A 21,977-nucleotide genomic window follows, 5' to 3' on the forward strand; every position below is an offset into this window, starting at 1 on the left:
GGACTCTAATAAGGAGGAGAGAATTTAATGACATTAGCTTCCACAGGTTCAGAGAAAACAACCCACATTGAGGCAATGCCAGAGCCAAACATGTAGATAATTATTGGACAAACATGTACCATGATATTGCAGAAAAATCAAGCACCCAGAGAAGAGAAAAAAACTCTAAAAAGTGTCTTATGTTCTTGTGACCACAGGGAGAGAAACTGAGCCTGTCATATTTGGGAAATTGCATTCCCCAGGAAATGCTAAAATCGACACACCCTTCAAATATATAATGATGCCTGGAGTTAAGGAACTTTTTATCATCCTATGATGAAAAAACAGACAAAAACGTAAGCTTTGTAGAGATCTCACAACCTCATCATCAGAGTACATAAGGAAGGACACTCTTACACAAATTCAGGTTATTCCAGTTAGAGAGGCAGAACTGTAGTATGGCCTTGATTGATTTGGGGAGATTAACAATAAAATTATTTTTAATTTTAACACTCTATTAATAAGAAAAAGCCCTCTGTTAAGGCCTAGGTATTCTAAGCAAGAATAAGCTATTTCATACCTCTAGGACCCACAAAAGAAGAACCATTTAGGACAAGATTATACATGTAGCCAAACAGGATTGTTTTCACTTCTCTCAGAGAGAAAAATTAAATAAAAAGAGAGCCATCTTCAGAAATAAAATACTGAGAGAATAAATAGAAATCTGATTCCACATTTTAAGTCTCTTTTGAATGACCTACTAGACCATTAGCAAGGGTGTGAGGAAATGGTCACTCTCAGGCATGTTCCCAAAGTCACACAGATGAGAAGCAGAGGGACCCATATTGAACCCAGGTCTGTGTCCTCCTTAGCAGTCAACTGTACTCTCTTCACCACTCTTCCCCACATCCTATGTGATGAATCAGGCTTTGTTTTAGCAACCAGGGTGATGTTCATTCATGGAATGATAAAATTGGTGATTATAATCCAAGCATATGTTTTGTTTAATTTTATGACCCCGATGGACAGTTTTGGAAGATTCTGGCTGTTTTCAGTAAACTCTATCCATAATTTTTCACTCTCACTCACATTCTCATACTTTCACACTGTCATTGTCACACTCACATATTCAGTCTTATACTCTTGTTCCCAAATTTTCACATTTGTACACTTTCACATTCATACATTCACTCACATTCATATACTTCTTGTTTGTTTGTTTATTATGTCTTAATATCCCTCACCTATTTCTGTCATCCTCTCATTCCCTTCCCCTCTGGTGGCTACCTGTTTGTCCTCTGTATCTATGACTTTGTTTCTGTTTTGTTGTTTATTCGTTTTGTTTTTTAGGTTCCACATATAGGTGAAGTTATACAGTATTTGTCCTTCTCTGTCTGATTTATTTCACTTAGCATAATAACCTCTATGTCCATTCATGCTGTTGCAAATGGCAAGATTTCATTTTCTATGGCTGTGTAATACTCCAATGTATATGCATGCCTCATCGTGTTTATCCATTCATCTAATGGTGGACACTAGGTTGCTTCCATATCTTGACTACTGTAAATAATGCTGCAATGAACATAGGGGTACATATCTTTTCCAATTAGTGTTTTTGTTTTCTTTGGTTAAATACTCAGTAGTGGTATATAATATCCTTCTTCATCTCTTGCTACAGTTTTGTTTTAAATTCTATCTTGTTTAATATGTGTTGTTACCCCGGCTTTCTTTTTTATTCCATTTGCATGGAATACATTTCTCTATCCCTTCACTTTCAGTTTGTGTGTGTGTTTAAATCTGAAGTTTTTGTATCCATTCAGCCACTCTATATATTTCAATCAGAGCAGTTAGTCCATTTACATTTAAAGTAATTATTGATAGGTGTGTTATTACCATTTTGTTAATTGTTTTGTAGTTCCTTTTTGTTCTTTTCTTCTTCTTTTGCTTTCTTTGTGATTTGATGATTATCTTTAGTATTATGTTTGGATTCCTTTTTCTTGTGTGTGTGTGTGTGTGTGTGTGTGTGTGTGTATCTATTATAGATTTCTGGTTTGTGGTTATCATGAGGTGTGTATATATACATATATACATACATATATATATGTATATTTTAAGTTGATGATCTCAAGTTGTAACAACCCTGAATTTTTAATCCTCCCCATAACGTTTAGTGTTTTTGACATCATACTTTACATCTTTTTGTTTTGTATATCCCTTAACTACTTATTGTGGATATAGATGATTTTACTATTTTTGTGTTTTAACTTTCCTGCTAGCTTTGTAAGTGGCTGATCTACTACGTTTACTATATATTTGTCTTTACCAATGAGATTTTTCCTATTTCTAGTTGTGCTCTCTTCTTTTCTGCTTGGAGAAATCCCTTTAATATTTCCTGTAGAGCTGGTTTAGTGGTGCTAAACTCTTTTAGCCTTTGGTTTGTCTGTAAAACACTTTATCTCTCCTTCAGATGTGAATGATAACCTTGCTGGGTAGAGTATTTTTGGTTGTAGGTTTTTTTGTTTGATAACTTTAAATATGTTGGGCTGGCCAAAAAGTTCATTTGGGTTTTTCTGTTACATCTTATGGAAAAACCCAAACGAACTTTTTGGGCAACCCAGTAGCATGCTACTTTCTTCTGGTCTACAGATTTTCTGCTGAAAAGTCTTTTGGGAGTCCCCCTGTGTGGAATAATTGCTTTACCCTTGTTGTTTTTAATATTCTCTCTTTATCTTTAATTTTTGCCATTTTAATTACAATGTGTTTTGGTGTGGTCCTCTTTGTGTTTCTTAGACCTGGATTTCTGTTTCTTTTTCTGGGTTAGGGAAGTTTTCAGCTATTATTTCTTCAAATAATTTATCTGCCCCTTTCTCTCTCTCTCTCTTCTCCTATAATGTGCATATTAGTATGCTCAGTGTTGTCTCAGAGGTCTCTTAAACTGTCCTTATCTTTTAGAAATTCTTTTTTTCTTTTCAGCTTGAGTGATTTCTACTACTCTGTCTTCCAGTTCACTGATTCATTCCTCTATATCACCTAATCTATTGTTGATTCTTTCTAGTGTATTTTTAATTTCAGTTGTTGGATTCTTCAGCTCTGTTTTGTTCCTCTTTATATTTTCTAACTCTTTGTTAAACTTCTCACTGTATTCATTCAATCTCCTTCCAAGTTCATCGAGCATCTTTATGATCATTACCTTAAACTCTTTATTGGGTAGATAGCTTATCTCCACTTTGCATTGCTCTTCTTCTGGAGTTTTAGTTTATTCTTATGTTTCAAAAATTTTCCTTTGTCACCTCATTTTGCCTGATTCTTTGTTTTTATTTCTATGTATTAGGTAGGTCAGACATGTTTCCTCATATTGGAGAAATTGATTTATGTAAGAGATGTTCTATGGGTCCCAGTAGCACATTCTTCTCTGTTCACCAGAGCTAAATGCTCTAGGGGTGCCCCCTACATAGGCTGCACAGTCCCTTCTTTTATAGTGGGACTGACTACTGTGGGTGTTCTGCTAAGGGTATTTAGCCCCCAGCCTCATTGGTTGCCAAGTCCTGCCTAATGTGGGGGCTGCTGGCCACTACTGGGCAGGGCCAGATCTTGAGGTGACTGGCTACAGAGCCCTGGGTAATCCCGGGGCCAGTGCCAGCCCACTAGTGGGTGGATCAAGTTTCTGGGGTCAGGTCTTGGGGTGGCTGGAGTGCTCAGGAAGACCTACAGCTGCCATTGGCCTTCTGATTGGTGGAGATATGTCCCTGCATGGCTAACTGCTTGGCCTGTGTGGGCCCCAGAACTGAGGCTGACTGCCTGGTTGGCATGGCTGGGTCCAGGTGCCAATAAGATAGAGGAAGGACTCCAAAATGTCCTCATAGTAGAATAAGCTCCTTCAAATGGATGCTGCCAGTGTTTGTGTCCCAAGGGGGAGTCCCAGTTGCCTCCTGCTTCTCTAGGAGGCTCTGTAAGATCAGCAACTGGGTCTGACCTGGGTCTGACCTTTAAAATTACTGCTTCTTTGCTTGATCTTAGCATGTGTTAGATTTTGTGTGCACCCTTTAAGAGCTGGGTCTCTGTTTCTTACAGTCCTCTGGCTCTTGTGAAACCAAGGCCCAACGACCTTCAAAGTCAAAACTTCTGGGAGCCCATCTTCTTGGTGTAGGACACCAGGCTGGGGAGCCTGATTTGGGGATCAGACCTCTCCTTGGGGAGAACCTCTGAAATTGTGATTATTCTGCTGTTTGTCAGTCACTTACCCAGGGGTGTGGGTATTGACTATACTGTGTCTCTGATCCTCCTATCCATTCCATTGTGGTCCCTTCTTTTTTTTTTTTTAGAACTTTTATTGAGATATAACTGACATACAATAAACTGCATATATTTAAAGTGTACAATTTGATATTTTTTTCTTATTAGTAAAGTATATATGACAATCCTAATCTGATTCCTTCTTTATATCTTTAGTTGTAGAAGATCTTTTTTTTTGCTAGCTTTCAGGTCATTCTCATCAATAGTTTCTCTGCAAATAGTTATAATGTTGGTGTGCCTGTGGGAGGAAGTGAGCTTAAGGTCTTACTACTCTGCTATCTTGACCACTCCCTCTGGAATGATGACATTCACATATTTCTAAACTGATTCTCAACCTTAAACAAAACATACACTCACACCTATTTATGACTTTTCATTTAATCTTATGTAAGAGCCTTTGTCCTGATCTTAGAAAGATCTAAGTCAGTGGCTCTCAGATACGTTCAGATAGACAAAACATCTTTTAAGGATCATAACATTATATCTCAAATTAAATTATAGGGCTTCGTAGAATTTCAAAAGTGTATTCTGTAACAGCCTTACAGAATTCCAAGGTAGAGAGGAAGTTTCTAGGTGTGGTTTTTGTTTAATGATACACAGAAGGCTCCCAAAGATTTTGAAGGAATTGCCTCAGTTTGAACTGAAAAGGATAGGGGTTATACAAAATAAAAAGAGGCATTCAGACACCCAAACTTCTTTGAGAGCATAGAAGGCTGAGGTTACTCCATTTTAAAAACAGGCCACTTCTCAGGGAAAAAAAGAAAGATGACTCAGAGAACAGAAGCAATAGACTAATGCAAAGCCAAGGGCCACAGAGAACAAATCCCAGGGAGTAGTACCACTACTTTATCAAGGAACTGCAGGAGATGACTAGTTGAATTTTAGAATTTCAATATTCAGTGGCTAAGTGCCTCTTATTTTCCTTTTTGAATGGGAGTATCTATAGTAATTTTCCTGTGCCTCTCTCAAATTTTATATTGGGAGGGAAGGAGCAATTACTTGTCTCATTAATTCACAGGCTTTCAGATTGAGAAGAATGGTATTCAAAGAGGCAAAGTTGAAGAACAATAACCAAAAGCATTATATGCACTGGGACCTGATTGAGATGATGAGATCCAGGTCTTGAGCAACATCTTTAACAATATGAGAATTTTGGGGGATCTTGAAGGAGATGAGTGTAATTTACATGCTGGAAGAATATAAGTAATTGTTGCTAGAGAGCAGACTGTGGAAGATTGTATTTTCCAAAAATATCTATGACATCATCTTCCATCCCACATGCTGCTCAAGAACATTGCTATATCCCATTGAGAATTGGGGCCTATGTCCCTAAACCTTTTGCCTGCGCAGGTTGGGGGGAATGTTTCATTTAATAGCGTTTGGTGAAGGTGACGCTATTTGACTTCCAAGGATAGACCATGAAAGTCAATGTAACTTTCATATGGCTTTCAGTAATACTTGTCTTTGAATTCTTGAGATGCCATGTAATATGTCTATTCTGAGGCCACTATACTCTAAGAAAGCCAAGCCATCTAGAGAGTTTACATGCATGTATGTGTTCTGATTGACATTGCTAGCTTTTGCATCCTTTCAATCCAGGCATCATATGTGTGAGTGAATGTACCTTCATATTTATCTATTCCCCAGCTAATGAAAGGGTCCTAGATTTCAGGTCTATCCAGCTGAGGCCCAAGATATAATGGAGCAGAGATAAATCTTTTCTGCTATGCCATTTCAGAATTCCTGACCTATAAAATCTGATAGCATAAAAAAATTATATGTATTATACCACTTTTTTTGAGATGATTTGTTATGCATAAAAATAACGAGAACAGATATCAGAAATGGTTCCAGAGGAACTGCTTTAAGGATGGGTTCTCTGAATTAGTTCTCTGATCTGATTATATTTAAAGACAATAGCTTTTTCCATTGGTAAAGGACATAGTTATAGTTTACTGTGTAGAGCAGCAATGCAGTTTCTTGTATTAGCACCTGTAGACACCTTGAAGCAAATACGCATACATAACAAGACTTTGAGTGACTGAAAAACATTTGCAGCCATAAAACACTTTATTGAAAATAAGGATTATAATGAGGTTGGTTGTTTGCATCTACAGGGTTGGCCAAAAATTTCGTTCAGGTTTTTGTAAGATGTTATGAAAAATCTGAACAAACTTTTTGGCCAACCCAATACATGTTGGGAAAGAGAATGATGAGTTCAGGGTTTTAAATTTCCAGATCAAGTTCCTGGTAGGGAAGCAAACCACATCTATGACCGCTCTAAACAACAATTGTTATCTCATATAGCCATAAGGCTGTTATTTCTAAAAAGCAAAACTAAAGTATTATCTCGTGAGGGACTGAAGTACAATGAAAACTTATTTTCCAACCTCATGGCTTCTCTTATGTTAAAGTTAGAACATTGATAGGAAAGTAATTGAACAATGAAAATTTAGATAGGAACATATGGGAAGATCATCAGGAAGCTGAGGTCCTTGAAACCATAAATTCTGCCAATCTGCCTTTGCTATTAGTAGCAGCCTTTACACTTGTGTCTGAGGAGGTCCCTCTTCCCTAGTATGAAAAACCTGTAATGGCCTTATTTGAGATAATTGACTTCCAAGGGACTGCTGATCCTCCTCAAGACCTACCCACACCATGTATTATTGCTTTTATTTTTATTTTCCTACCTTTATTAAGATACGATTGTCATATAATATTATGTAAGTTTAAGGTATACAATGTGTTATGACAAAATGATTACCACCATAGTGCTAGCTAACACCTCCATCATATCACATAATTACCATTGCTTTTAGATCTATAACCAGACTCAAGTCCTAGCAGCTTCCAGAGCATGAGGTAAAAAGTGTAGCCTATGAGGAGGTGTGATACATATTAAAAGAGTCATATGATTTTGTCCACTTATATTAATAAAATCTGGGGAACGAGTGTGGAAATAGATCCTAAAGTTATTGGATCAGGATGTAAAAAGATATGCTGGATTGGGCCAAATTTAAGGATATGGTCTTAGTAAGTATAGGGTATTTAATATGTCAGTTTTATTGGTGAGTGAACTTAACAGTTTACTTAGTTGGTTGACAGAAACACGGACCCAGAGTTATCCTATAGGAAATGAAGTCAAAATCCCAGTACTTCCTTAGAATGCTGGAGATGAAGGTATCTAAAGGTTTAGAGAGTTTGAAAGGGTAGAGTGGATTTATCCCTTAAGGCCTACTGTCAATACCCCACTATGATATCCAGAAAAGTCCAGAAGACTCTCTCTTTACCAAAGCTGTCAGAGACACATTCATGAGGGGAGCCTCAGCATCATCGAATGCTCTGTGATGTATAAACTTTGCGGGGCATAAATGAGAGTGGGAACTGCCACCATCAAATTGAGCTTCCTGCATCAAAAGGGGACATTGTATTCTTGGTTTGGAAGGAGCCAAGTGGTGACATGTATATGCCAGAGACAAGATGGGTATGGTTACTATAATAGGTGGCAGAGCTTAAGAAGTAATAAGCATTTTTTGACTCACAGTGAGCTTTGGTGTTGACAAATTGATTGTGGTGTCCCTAGAACTAAAATAGATGAGTAGCCTACTAAATTCTACTTTATCTGTATAAATTCAACAGTTCTATATCTAATAAATAGAAATCTGACTTGAATCACTGTAATAAAAAGGTCACAAGCCCTTTTTGAGCCCAACTCCCATACTTGAGCCACTTTGCAAATTCAATGTCCTGTGAATAAAGGGGAGGCCAGATCTCCTTAATATTTTGCTCTGTGATAAATTACACTTTCGAAAATAGAAACTGTTCTGTAGCTCATATCAATCTATGATAAACAGAGAGAAATCAAATAGGATATTGACAGGTTAGATAGGAAGGCTGGCAGAGAAGCAAAATGCTCTTAAGAAGGATTGTTCCTAAGAATGATTTTTCTGTATGATCCTAAATGAGCTCCATACAGGTGTGGATGAACAACTTGATGGCTGTAGCCTCAAGGTGACTATTTGCATGGGGGAGAAGTGGTCTTGAGTAAGAGGATTTATACACGCAATATGTGTGGAGAAAGTGAGATATGAAGGGGAGAGAGGGTGTATGTGGTTGGGCATGGGAAGGGGAGTAAGATGGTTTGTGGTTATACTTTAGCCTTTACCAGGGACAAGGTCCATAGGTCCAACTCTGTAGAATGACGGATTATGCTATTCGCTGCAGAGATGATTTCCAAAGCAAAGGGCAACATTGTTTCTGTGCCTAACAAAGTGTGACAGGGAGTGAGGATGAGAAATGGGTAACAGATCAAATACCTAAACTGGACCACCTGTAACATTTGAAATATTTAAAGGTTTAGGGCAAGAGTTTAATTGGGGGCCTGCATGCCATATATAAAAATATGTGAAAGATTTAAATCAACTAATAGACTGTTAAATAAAATATCTTGACATTAATCTGAATGGTCAGGTTTGCATTGGAATAGTTGGTGTATTTTGTTGTTTTTCTTATATAGTTGATTGAGGAAATTTAGAAACAAAGCTGTTAGTAACAGTTGTATGTCAGAAATGGTTCGGCAGTACTCAACATCACACATCCAGACACCTATCTCCAGGACTGCCCTCTGCTAAATCCAGTATATTAATTTTCTATTGTTATACAACAAATTACCACACAAAGGATCTCTCTCACCTTTCCATATTCTATTGGTTAGAAGGAAGTCATTAGTCGTGCCAAACTCCAGGGCAAGGGATTACACAAGAGTGTGAATACCAGAAGGTGGGGATTGTTGGCGGTCAGCTTTTGGTCTGTCTACCATACTTGGACTCCGCTAAGTTCCATTCCAGTGATGTGGGGAGAATGGAGCCACCACCCTAGGCCCATGGTCCTCCTCCCAGGCCCCAGCCTCTCCTCTGCCCCTTCTTCACACTCACTGAGCTCCATTCCTCACCTCAAGAGGCTTCACATACATATATGTAGATAATGTAGCTACCTTGTCTTCTGTTCCCTGCCTATAGCCATTACCTCTTGGTCACTTCTCAGTCCTGGGAGTATATATTTTGGCTGTGAACTCAACTCTCAGAAGTACAGACCCACTGAAGAGGACCATGCAGGCCTCTTGGGGCTTAGGACTTAGGGCTACATGGGGAGCAAATTCTGGGCCCCAGATATATAGAGCATGGTTTGAGGTGGGGGGGCGGCAAAGGTTCTGAGTATGCACATCCCCTTTACCCCACAAACTGGACTCATGGCCGTTTGCAGAGTTGAAGCCCACCTTGTAACCCTCCCCAATTATTCTTCACTCTCTCTCCACTACATGTAGCCACTATCCTAAAAGAGTTGTTTATAATTATCACACATGACTTTTTGTATGCTACATATGCATACATGATTCTTATGCATTCCTTTTATGACATGTATGTTTACCCATAATCAATTTATAGTGATTGTTTTGAATGTTTTTAAACTTGGTATACAAGGCATCATAACGTTTGTATACTTTGGGACTAGATTCCTCCCTTATCCATTTTTGTTCACTGCTACCACCCAAGACTGCACCTGGTCTTTCTCTGAGTCTCCATCCCTGAGAATTCTGGTCTCTCTCCCAGTTTAGCCTTTATCATCCTGTTCAATTTACTTGAAACACTCAAGTCAGTGAAGTAAGACTGGTCATAACATAGATAAAGCCTAAACTAGTCGTTTTCAAACTTTAGTGTGCTTCAGATTCACCTAAAGGACGTGTAAAACTCTGATTGCTGGACCACCTTCAAATTTCCAATTCAGTAGGTCTGGAATGGGGCCTGAGAATTTGTATTTCTAACAAGTTCCCAAATGACAGTGATGCTACTGCTCCATGTCAGCCCAGTATCAGCCCAGCACTACCTGATCTCAAGGTAAGCTAAGTCAGCCATCAGGTTCTTTCAATAAAATGCAGTAGAGCCTAGACTCCATCCCTCTTTACACAAATTGTTTATAACTTGATATTTCAAGTAATTGAAGGATGCAATAAAAGAACTTGATCCCACTCTAGGAGGGGGGAGTCAAGGAAGGGAGGGGATACGGGGATATGTGTATAAAAACAGATGATTGAACTTGGTGTACCCCCAAAAAAATAAAAAAAAGAACTTGATCCCTTTCAATGACAGTAAGGAGGGACAAAACAAAGGGACAAAGATAGATTAGAATCAGAGTTATTTAAAACATCTTTCAGCTTATTCATTTTAAACAAACTTTTATTTTCAACTTGAACAAATTCTGTCAGTAGTATCTGAAAGATGAGAAAAATCAGATAACAGTGTATGTTCCTTTTTGGCTGATGAATTTTGGAATGAAACAGTATTGATAAAATTTCCCACGGACTACTGGAAATCAGAAACTCTCAAATCCGTGAAGAACAATTCACTGTTTCTCCTTTATCCATGTCTTTCTATGCCTTCAAACTGTAGGAAGAAATGAAAGAACAATTGAACACAATTAAAATACACCAGTGACTTTCTAAATCTTGAATAATCAATCTTATATATATCTGTTGTTTCAACAAGAGAAAACACAGTTTTCCTCTTGTAACCCAGACCCTTGGGTATCAGGGTGTTTCTCCATCATTTGATGTCTTTAATCATCTGATCACACCAATATCATCTCCCACTTGTCAAACACCAAAAATGCTTGTTATGTTTTTGGGGGCGGGGTGGGGGAGGACACCACTCAGGGATATAAGTGTGTCTTTCCACCTTAAAAGACTGTACTCTTTCCATTAACCATAATATCTTAATCTCCTAGACCCTCAGTGTCCATATCTGTAAAAGGAGAAAGAAAAAAAAAAGAGGGAAATAAAAGGACAGAAGAGATGCAAGTTAAATGAACAATTCAATGATAACCAAAATCTTAATATGACCAATTTTCTTTTGACTGTCATGTGAAGTATGGAAGTTTAAAACTAAATAAATACTTAGGTATAAGTCATCAAATGTGATCCTGCTCGAAATTCTTAACTTTTTACAATTTTTAGGTAGTCACATTATCAAAGGCATTGTCTCCTAGTTAGTACAAGAGACTACATTTAAGTGGCAACCAAATGATGAAGTCCCATCTAATGTATGTTCCAGTCACTTTAGCTGTTAGTTCTGGCAACTGTGTTCTAAACAAATATTCTCAGTTACCAGGTCTGATAAATTTCCCACTTATAGAAGTCTTATAATTACAGCTGAAAGAACGTGTGCCTGTGAAAGAAATACTATTCAGAATATGCTGCATTCCATATGATGTAGTATATATGTATATTATTAACCCTAAAACTGGTTTATAAAAATAATTTTTAACAATTTATTATTGTTTGTCAAGAAAATTTAAGAATATAACGTGTATGGCAGCCATGGTTGGATGATACTCCACCTGGATTCTCCCAGGCTGCACTCTACTGGATTTGGATCCTTTTCAGGGCTTTCTTCTGGTTCTTCATGTTCATCTTCTTTCTCCTCCTCGACTTCAGATCCTTGGACCTGTTCAACAAAGTTTTCATACTGATATTTACTTGCTTCTTTCAGGAAGAGTAAATCTGGACTTTGGGACCAGAACTTCACGGAAAAAAAATAGCCCAATTTAGAATCAGTGGCAAAATCCAATGTTCTACCCTCAGGAGAATCAGGATAGAGGTAGATGAAAAAAGAGTATCTGGGCACCTTCCTAGTGGTTGATACACCACTTCCAGGGCCCTCACATTTCTGCAGCTCGAGAGTTTTCACGGTGAGGTCTCTCCTGTCTTTCCAGTAGATCTCACACCCTGTGCTGCTGATTATTTCTGGCCCTTTGGAGAAGAAGGGATCAGAATCATACTGGTCTGATCGCATTCGGTATGTTTTCGTCAGAACTTTGTTGGAAAAGTATTTGTTTGGCTTAAAGATAAATTCTATAGTGAAGTTCTTTGGTTGCCAACCCCTGACAATTTTATTTTTACATCTTTCAAGTGCTCCAGTACACGTGCATCTTTTCCCCGGATCATGCTACGGAGAATCTTTACATTTTTAAAAGCCGTCAGCCAGAAGTGAGGTATGCCATCTGTCTGCCCCTTTCCTTCAGGCTCTCTTTCCATTTCCTCCCAAGTCCCTTCCTGAACACCTGCTTGCCGCCGACATTCGCCTTCTGTGGGCTCATGAATTGCATTGATGATGTCAGTTCTCTTATCAAACAGAGGTTGGTAGAAGGCAGCATACTTTTTCCTCAAGATCGTAAAGGTCTTTACAGAATTGGGCTTCTACTTGTGCATACTGTGCCTGAAGGTTTTTGAGAGCTCTGACCCGCTGCTTAACTGCTAGAGGCCAGCGCTGAGCGCGGCCTGCCTTTGAGCCCGATGCCCCAGCAGGGGCCGCAAGGGCCTGAGGGCTGGGTCGCCACCCGCCAGCCCCGGCCAGGTCAGGTCCACAGGCCCCAACCTCCCAGGACTCGGAGGCATCAGCCAGGGATCTGCTCACCCAGAACTCGGCCTCCACCACTGGTGCCTCTCCCTTCTGGGATGCAGCCCCCTCTGCAAGTTCCTCAGGCACTTGCGGGGAGGTTCCCTCTGTCAGGTACTCACCGTCCCAGTTCTCTGTTCTCTCTGCCAGGTCCTTGCCCTCCCGAGGTATGGGTCCCTCTCCCGGATCCTCGGGCTCTTGGGAACCACGCCTAACCACTATGCTGCCTCCATGGGGGTGAACCAAGACACGGTCATAATGGATAGAAGGGAATGGACCAGATCCCCGAAAAGAGATCAAAACCCTGTCATGGGTAACTCATGGGCCCCTACAAGGACTTCTGCACCTTCCTCCTATACCTCCTCATTGTGGGCTTCCCGTTCATACTTATCTTCCTCCTTGCCATCATTGCCCAGTTCATCTTCCTCCTCTTCACCGTCCTCCTCCCCCTCCTTCAGGTCTTCCTCTTGCTCTGCTGACCGGACATCCTTCTCCTCCTCGACTGTGGGCTGGGAGGCCTCCTGCCCACCCTCCTCCTTCAGAAGAGCTCTGATGACTGCCTGGGAAACCAGAAAGGCCGTGGCCGCCTCAACTCCATCTGACCCTTCTGCAAGGGGAATCACAGGGACCCCGACGAGTCTGGGGTCACGACCTGCCCCGCCATCAGCTCTGTCCTGGCCACCTTGAGTTGGGCCTTGCTCCTCAGGGGCAGACATGGCAGGAGGGATGCACGAGTCACTGCCTGGACCTAAGCTGTTACCCACTGCAGTGACGACTGCGGTGAAGATGGAGGCCGCCAGGTGGAGTGTCACAATGGGCGCTGTTGGTAGTGATGTTGAAGGAATCGGTAGAGGTAGGTAGGACACCGAGGCTTGTAATACAGGAAGCAATGTTTATTGTACCGGTACAGGCCCAGTGGACTCACATCCAAAGACTGAGCCCTGAAACAAAGAAAAGTTTCCCCTTTTATAAACCAGTTCCCGCGCTTTTGGGGAGCCTATAGCTATGTTTATCTAGGCAGGGGCAAGGTACAGAGGCCAGAGTGCAGAAGTTAGGTTTTCCCTTATCTCCTTGACTCAGATGTCTGGGCTGTTTATGGCAGGATCTCTGTAAAAGAGGCCATAAGTTACGTATTCCCTGAGGCTTGCATTCTCTTCTGTTTGCCTCTTCCTTTCCTGCTTTTATTATTAACCTGCCTCATTCCCCGCTTTGATGCTTGGATCTGACTTAAGGTCCAATAGCATCATTTTCATCTTGACTTCCTGGTTGACATTTCCATAGCATCATTGCATGGGTGGCCATTTCATTAGTAATGATTTTAACTACCGCCTGTAGTCGAATAATTTTGTTAAGCATGTAAATTGGGGTTCGGAGCCCCAGGACCCATCTTTTGCCCAAGCTGATGTCACCAAGTAGGGATTTAGTGCTTTTCTAGATATGAGGAGATGCAAGGGTTGGGCTCATAAAATCAGCTCCTGAAAATATCGAACTATCTAAAGACCTGTTCCACCCATCCTCCAGAGCACAGAGTGCCTCATTTCCGGTCTCCACCCTGAATTTCCTTCAGGGGATGTGGAAGGTCAGTAGCTGCAGCAGCACAAGGTGATTTAGTCCTTGTACAGGCAGATGGCAAGTTCCAATTTGTAGTTGACAGGGGCCCCTCATGGCCATAAATTCGACCACGCTTTGGGAGGCCTTTCATGACCATTTTGTCCCATGGTGCTAGGAAGGCTCATTCCTAGGTCTGATGAAGGGCTTGCCGATAGGCCACTCAATGTGCCAGTACTGGGCTAGGTCTTTGTAAAAAAAGCCAAAGTTCTCTGGACCACCTGTATTCCTAATCTGTTATGGTCCAGGAAAAATTCCCTCTTGTTGCATCTTCCCATATCCAGAGTTGCATTATTACAATCATTGATCACATACAGAACTATATATTTGATCAACTGCTTCAAGTAGCCTAGTCATCACCATTTTTGTTGGTGGTCAGTCACACATTTGGTAATACAAGAAGCAATAATATTGAAAAGCAGGCAAAATACAAATAATATAGCTAGTAGCTTCAATAGAGTTACAAGTAAATACTTGAGCCACGAGCTTCCCACGCCAAATCAGTTTTGAAGAGGTCAAGACTTCGCAGTGGGTAGCAGAAGTCTGAACAGGTATTATTAATTGGCCAGGCGAGGGGACCCCCGAACAGAACTATAGTTTTTTGTTTTGTTTTGTTTTTAAAGCAAATTTCCTAAGGGCCATCTAATTAGAGCCTTGGAGGGGAGAAACCCACCAAGGCAGCCCAAAAGTACTAGTCATAGATAATTGACCGCAAACCCAACAATTGGATTGATTTTCAAAATTAGCATAGGATTGTGCCCATGATAGAAAAACATGTGATTTATATGTAAAGGTCCAAGAAATCAAGAAAATATTATAAATGCTTATACGAGTCAGGTCCAGCATCTTGGGCTAGCTGTCTACTTCTGATGTCAGCTTCTTCTCATCCTAGTGTGAGTGTAGTTTCTCCTTTGATAAGTGTCCTTCCGTCTAGGTTGCAGGTTGTCTTTTAAATTACATCCTTTTAGTATCCATAATCATCCAAAGAGAGATTACTGAGATAAGCTTCAGAAACAAACTTAGAGTGTCCTTTTAAAAACTTAGTTGGATCTTACATTACTATAGCGCAACAGCAAGGAACTTTCCAGGGAGTGAATCTTAGTAAATACAGAGCTCCATCAGCAAAACTGGCATTTAATATTTATTGAAACATAATCTTTTTCTCTCTAAAATTACCCTCATTTTTATCTAATATAACCAGATTAAGGCTAATTTGTTTGCAAAATAAGTCTGGTCTCAAAAGAAATTTGGCCTGATAATTTATGTAACTATAATTGATCATATAGACTTTTGGCTTTGTTGAAACTTTTATAAGGAGCCTCAGGCTGGACTTTTAAAAGACTTTTCAGGGCTAGGAAAGCCATGCCAGGGGCTTGGGCTTATCACAGATTTTTGTCTAATCAAATGTAGCTGAATTCCTCCCTTTTCAAGGTTCCCCAAATACCTTGAGTTTTCTATACCTGTTAGTGAGGTAGCCTTTCTAATTTATCTGATAAGGCCGCTGGGAACCTAAGAGTTTCCAATGTCTGGAGGGAACAGAGAGAGAAAAGATAAATGTTTCAATCCTGCTTACAAATATACAATCTAACAAATTATTGTAAATCATAATTAGTTTGAAGCGAAGGTTTTCCTTGCACCTGGATAACAGATTTAAACCAGTATTTTTTAGATAGAAGCCATAAAATTTATAACCATATTCACCAGTTTACTCAGTCCTATGTAACATCCTTTTGTTAACAGCTTATGCAGCCATCACGTTCCTCGTTAGGATTCTTTAATTTTTTTTTTTACCCCGTTTAGCATTATGGTCTGAAAGTCAGAAACTTGTATTTATCCAAAAGTCCTTTTTATAAATCTTGAAGAGGAAGCATTTTGCAAAGGCATCAGAATAAAACCAGAAGCGTCTTAAGACATAAGGCTTAAGAAGGCGGGTTTAAAATCTGATTGCAAGGTCAATCAATTTGGTTATTGTTGTGTCATACAACATTTTAAGATAATAACTAGAATTATGACTGATAACATTTTACCAGGACATATCAGAATTTTAGGAATTCCATATAATTTTTAGAATATCTATATTAATAGATTAAAATCAAACGTTTAGTACTTCTTATGTAATTTAATGTACCAAATGAACCTAGTTTATATCTCTCTTTGGGATGTTTCAGGGGCCCTTTGAAGCATCCCAAAGTTAGCTAGAGGTCAAAAGGATTTCATCAGAATTTGTTTTAGGAAGTTTTGTCCAAAATACCCAAAAAAAGGTTTAGAACACTGTCAGATAGGCTCACAGGTAACTGTGAAACAATAGTTAGTCACTTAGCCAAAGTAACAAGAACAGATCACTTAAAAGGTAAGGAAACTTAAAATCTTTTATCAAAGGGCAGTTCAACATTTTAAGAAAACTTGTCCTCTTAACAGAGAGAAAAGCTAAATTCAAGTTTTGCACCAGCTTACTTTCCAAATTAATTTACTCAACTAAATCTATCTAAACTTAGTCAGTCCTGATCATGCACAAAACCCTTTTCTCGGGGTCCACTTTCCACAAACTATCTTATCGCTTTCTGTATCACTATTTTATTTCCCATTCAGTCACCTGTAAATCAGACCTACTTTCTTTTCCCTCAATAAAGTGTAATTCCATTGCTCAGGCCTTCTTTACTGAAAACACACATCCTACTTTCCTTAAGCAACCATGAACTGTCCCTTGTGACAGCATTCTGTAGATTGGTGAACATAAATACCAGTGATATTTTCTAAAAACATTTGCTTTCTTTACAGAACATGGCACCAAGCATATTTATCAATAGTCCTAACTATCTTTTTGTCTCTCTGTAAAAGGAAGCCAATGTTTAGTAATTTATGTTTTAGTATCTTATTTTATTTGGGAATGATCCAGCTGGTCAATAAGCTTTTATCACTTAATTTAGGGCAACTCCAGAATTTCAAGTTACCATGATCTGGAGAGACTATTTTAGGTAGATATTCCTAAAGCATAATTCTTCTTGACAGAGTTTATCTAAAAGCTCTTATTTCATTTACATTTTCTTTCCTCAGAAGTTTCTTTACATCAGGTTACTTTCCATGCTGACAAATTTGTAACAGACACAACAAGCCCTTATTTAGCTTATATTACATCTAGGCACAATAAAAATTTATATAAAAATTATACTTAATGTTGATGACTCTAAGACATGTCTATATTAATCAAACCAATTAGCTTGTCATCTTCAATACCAGATATCAGTTTAATACTAAATTTTTCAGATATCATGAACCTGAAATTCATTCTGGCCAGACTATTTTCTATTTCTGAGTATTTATAAGCACTTAATAATTTTTTAAAGCCAATTAGAGCTCTTTTATGAATTCTTTTGGCAATACCACAAACCTACAACGAACATATAGATACACATGAACACACACACAAACACAGAGGCCTCATGATTCTCATTCTAAAATTTCAGTACTGAGTCAGGTACAACATGAAAGCCATCAGTCACAAAGGGTTGGATTTAAATTGGCTTCTAGCAGATGGAACAAATCGAGGTCACCTATCTAGATGACTAAACCCTTTTACTATTTGCAGAAAAGACACTTAGGATTTCTATTTATCTTTAAGTCAAGTTTTAAATTATTTTAGTTAAATTTTTTTTAATCTGCATTTAAAAAGATAGCAGAGATAAGTGTTCCTTAGATGACCAGATAAGACATTTACCTCTCAAAGGTACAAGCAAGTTCCTCCTAAGATGTCTTTGTCTCCCCTTTGTTAACAAGTGTAATCTATTTCTTTGACCAGGAAGGAGAGGGGTGCGCACGGAAAGGGCCCCTTCCTAGGGCCTAATAACCCAGGTAGCGCCGATGTCGCCACTCCCAGAAAGCCCAGTATTCCCAGACAGCACCACTATGTGCCTGCCTGAAGATGGCCCTGATCATCAAATTTCTCAGGGAGATGGGACTGAAAGGAGGTGGCCCCTTGCAATGGGGTTCGCAGAGGAATAACTTCAGGTGGGGCTCTGGAGGGGGTCTGGGGTGATTGACCCTCTCGAGGGCACTGAGCAGGCAGAGGAGCAGTATGTGTACTCCTCGCCTACGTGAAGAGCCTGAAATCCTTGGGGAATCAGGGAATTATGAAGGAAAGGTGACAGAGGAAGGCAGCCTATTAATGAGAATCCAAAAGTATGCAAGAACACGACAGAGTGTGCCGCTCCACACGGACAGGCCCCAGGGACCTAGAGAGAGGTGTAGATCTGTCTGGCAAGAGGGGCAAGTCTTTTTGGGGAAAACCTAATTTCTCAATAAGTCGGCTCAAAGAGTCCGCTGATGGAAGGGGAGAGGGAGCCTTAAAATTTTAAGAAAACTTTGGCGAAGGGCCTTAGGGCAAAAGGGCCATTTGGACATGCACAATTGCTAAATCAAATCAGTAACCAATTCCCCCCTGTGTCAATGACGCAAAGACAAACAAGGATGGGTGTCCCCTCTGAAGAGGAGGCCATTCAAATGCCCACCTGGCCGTGTCCCCATGGGGAGCTTAAGTGCCTCTTAGCGTTGGCGGGTGGTATAGAGTCCCACTTGAATCTGACTCATAGAGAGGGACTGGGTCCCCCAGAGACAGATACCACCCTGAGCCATATGAGGTCACCACGGAACCACAGGTTAGGGCCCACTTGGACTCCGTAGCCACAAAGGCCGTGGAGCCACACAGTCGCCCTGGAACGAGGACGTACCAGGGCGCTCACTCACACACACATTCACACCAGAGTTTATCACAGTGCCTCCCCCCTCTGGGAAGGCCTCTAACGGGTGGGTACCCTCCCGTGGGTACCCTCCCCCCGTGGGAAGGCCCCTGCCTGATGGGCACCGTCCCCCTCTGGGAAGGCCCCTGCCTGATGGGCACCTTCTGTTGTGCCTGTCCTCATATTAATGGTTCCCTTTCCCCCCCTTTTGTCGCTTCATATAGGGGTTTTGCCATTATAGAGAAGCTGGGTATCCAAATTCTACAAAAGCCTGCTGCCCCGAGGAATTCTCGGACCTGGCATCGGGTTGTAGGGACTGGGATTGAGCAAACGGCTTGTTTTCTTTCTGGGCCTAACCGTTGCTGTCCCTGAGAAAGGTGGAACCTGAGATATTTTACACTTTCCTGGCAGATCTGAGCTTTTCTTTTAGACACTTTATAGCCTGCTTCCCATAAGAGGGTAAGGAGGCACCAGGTTTCCTCCATGCATCATTTTTTTTTGTTTTTTTTGTCTTTTCCAGCTAATAAAAGGTCATCCATATACTGGAGCAAGTGCAGTCCAGCTAGATAAGCCCTTAAATCACTTGCTAGGGCCGTCCCAAAGATAGTCAGGGAGTTTTTAAACCCCTGTGGCAATCTGGTCCAAGTCAACTGGCCCTTATCTCCATTTATAGGGTTTCCCCATTGGAATGCAAAAATGTCCTGACATGGTGGACCTAGACAGATGCACTGAAACCAAGGTGGCTTTATCAGGACTACATCCTGCCAAGAGTCTATATAGGGGAATTGGTCTGGGTATCCTGGGTCTCCTGTCACTACTTTATATATTTTATTGATTAGTTCCCTATCCAAGGAGCCCTCCAAGGGCCATCCTACTCTGAATGATGGCCACTCTATTTCACACAAGGTACAGAGTTTTCTAGGGGTCAATTTAACCCCGTAGTCTCCTGAATATCCCTTTTTAAAGTTTTTAATCATGCATTCTAAGGGGTGGGTTTCCTTTGCTTGCCACCCATTTCCTCCGGTCCTAGCATCAGACGACACGCACACACACAAGGGAGGGTAGGAGTAGGAAAATCGGGTTTTGGAAATGAGCTTCGTCCATCTCCGGCCGCTTCCCTCGCGGAAATTTCAGGCACCTCTCAGCATGTGGTGAGACGGAATAAGCCCCACGTCAGGATTTCTCCAAAGAGAATCACCTTAAGCCATATGAGGATTGCCACGGAATCAGATCAGGACTCAACACTCGCTTTGATCTTAATTGATCATCTCATTCACTCGCATTCATTCAACAAGCTCCAGCCCTCCGCCCAATCCTTTAACCTTAAGAGTCACGGTTTCGCCGCCTCCTCTCCCCCTGAGAGGGTCTTGGAGGTTACTCGGGTGACTCTTGGGAGGTGATCAGGCTCCCCTTCCGTCACTTAAGGACGGGTCTATTAAACCAAAATGAACCCGGGTTCTTACCAGTCTATCGGGCGGTGCTCCCTGCACTGGTTCCTGTGCCTCTCCAGGTTCCGTTGTGCTCTCGGAAGTCTCACCCTGACATGCCAGGAGGGCTAGTCTCCTATGGATCAACTCGTCCACTGGCGCCAGGCGATGTCACCACCCCCGGTGTCCCAGGGCTAACACTCCGGAGACAAGGGAGGTGAAAGCACCATCTCTGTATACCATCTCCCGATCCCGGACAAGCCCCCAGAAATGTTGAAGGAATCAGTAGAGGTAGGCAGGACACTGAGGCTTGCAATACAGGAAGCAATGTTTATTGTACCGGTACAGGCCCAGTGGACTCACATCCAAAGACTGAGCCCCGAAACAAAGAAAAGTTTCCCCTTTTATAAACCCGTTCCTGTGCTTTTTGGGAGCCTAGAGCTATGTTTATCTAGGCAGGGGCAAGGTACAGAGGCCAGAGTGCAGAAGTTAGGTTTTCCCTTATCTCCTTGACTCAGATGTCTGGGCTGTTTATGGCAGGATCTTTGTAAAAGAGGCCATAAGTTACTTATTCGCTGAGGCTTGAATTCTCTTCTGTTTGCCTCTTCCTTCCCTGCTTTTGTTATTAACCTGCCTCAAACCCACAAGACCAAATAAATGAAGAGGAAATAGGAAAATTTCCTGAAAAAGAATTCAGAGTAATGATGGTAAAGATGATCCAAAATCTCGATAACAAACTACAGAATATACAAGAAACAGTTAATAAGGACTCAGAAGAACTAAAGAGCAAACGAACAGTAATGGACAACAAAATAACCAAAATTAAAAATACTCTAGATGCTATAAACAGCAGAAAAACTGAGGGAGAAGAACGAATAAGTGAATTGGAAGATAGAATGGGGGAAATAACTGCCATAGAGCAGGAATAAGAAAAAAGAATAAAAAGAATGGAAGACAATCTCAGAGATCTTGGTGACAACATTAAGCACACCAACATTTGAGTCATAGGCATACTAGAAGAAGAAGAAAAAAAGAAAGGGCCTGAGAAAATATTTGAAAAGGTTATAGTGGAAAACTTCCCCAACATGGGAAAGGAAATAATTAACCAAATCCAAGAAGCACAGAGTCCCATACAGAATAAACCCAAGAGGAAACACACTGAGGCACATAGTAATCAAACTGATGAAAATTAAACACAAACAAAAAAAATTAAAAGCAGCAAGAGAAAAGCAACAAATAACATATAAGGGAAAACCCATAAGGATAGCAGATGATCTTTCTGCAGAAACTCTGCAGGCCAGAAGGGAATGGCAGGATATACTGAAAGTCCTGAGAGAGAAAAACCTACAGCCAAGAATACTCTACCCAGCAAGAATCTCATTCAGAATTGATGGAGAAATCAAAAGCTTTACAGACAAGCAAACGCGAAGAGAATCCAACACCACCAAACCAGCCTTACAACAAGTGCTAAAGGAACCTTTCTAAGC

General features: G+C 40.6%; 1 long non-coding RNA gene across 1 annotated transcript; it reads right to left on the reverse strand.

The window, feature by feature from the left end:
* Positions 1–10,592: 10,592 nt before the first annotated feature.
* LOC130841333 (uncharacterized) lies at positions 10,593–20,709 on the reverse strand. Its single transcript, XR_009050220.1, has 3 exons — positions 20,527–20,709; positions 11,665–11,771; positions 10,593–10,712 (listed from the first exon to the last, which is right to left on the reverse strand). It is a non-coding gene; the product is annotated as an uncharacterized LOC130841333 (long non-coding RNA).
* Between the last annotated feature and the right edge of the window lie 1,268 nt (positions 20,710–21,977).

Source organism: Hippopotamus amphibius, chromosome X, assembly GCF_030028045.1.
Source record: "Hippopotamus amphibius kiboko isolate mHipAmp2 chromosome X, mHipAmp2.hap2, whole genome shotgun sequence".
NCBI classification, from domain to species: domain Eukaryota; kingdom Metazoa; phylum Chordata; class Mammalia; order Artiodactyla; family Hippopotamidae; genus Hippopotamus; species Hippopotamus amphibius.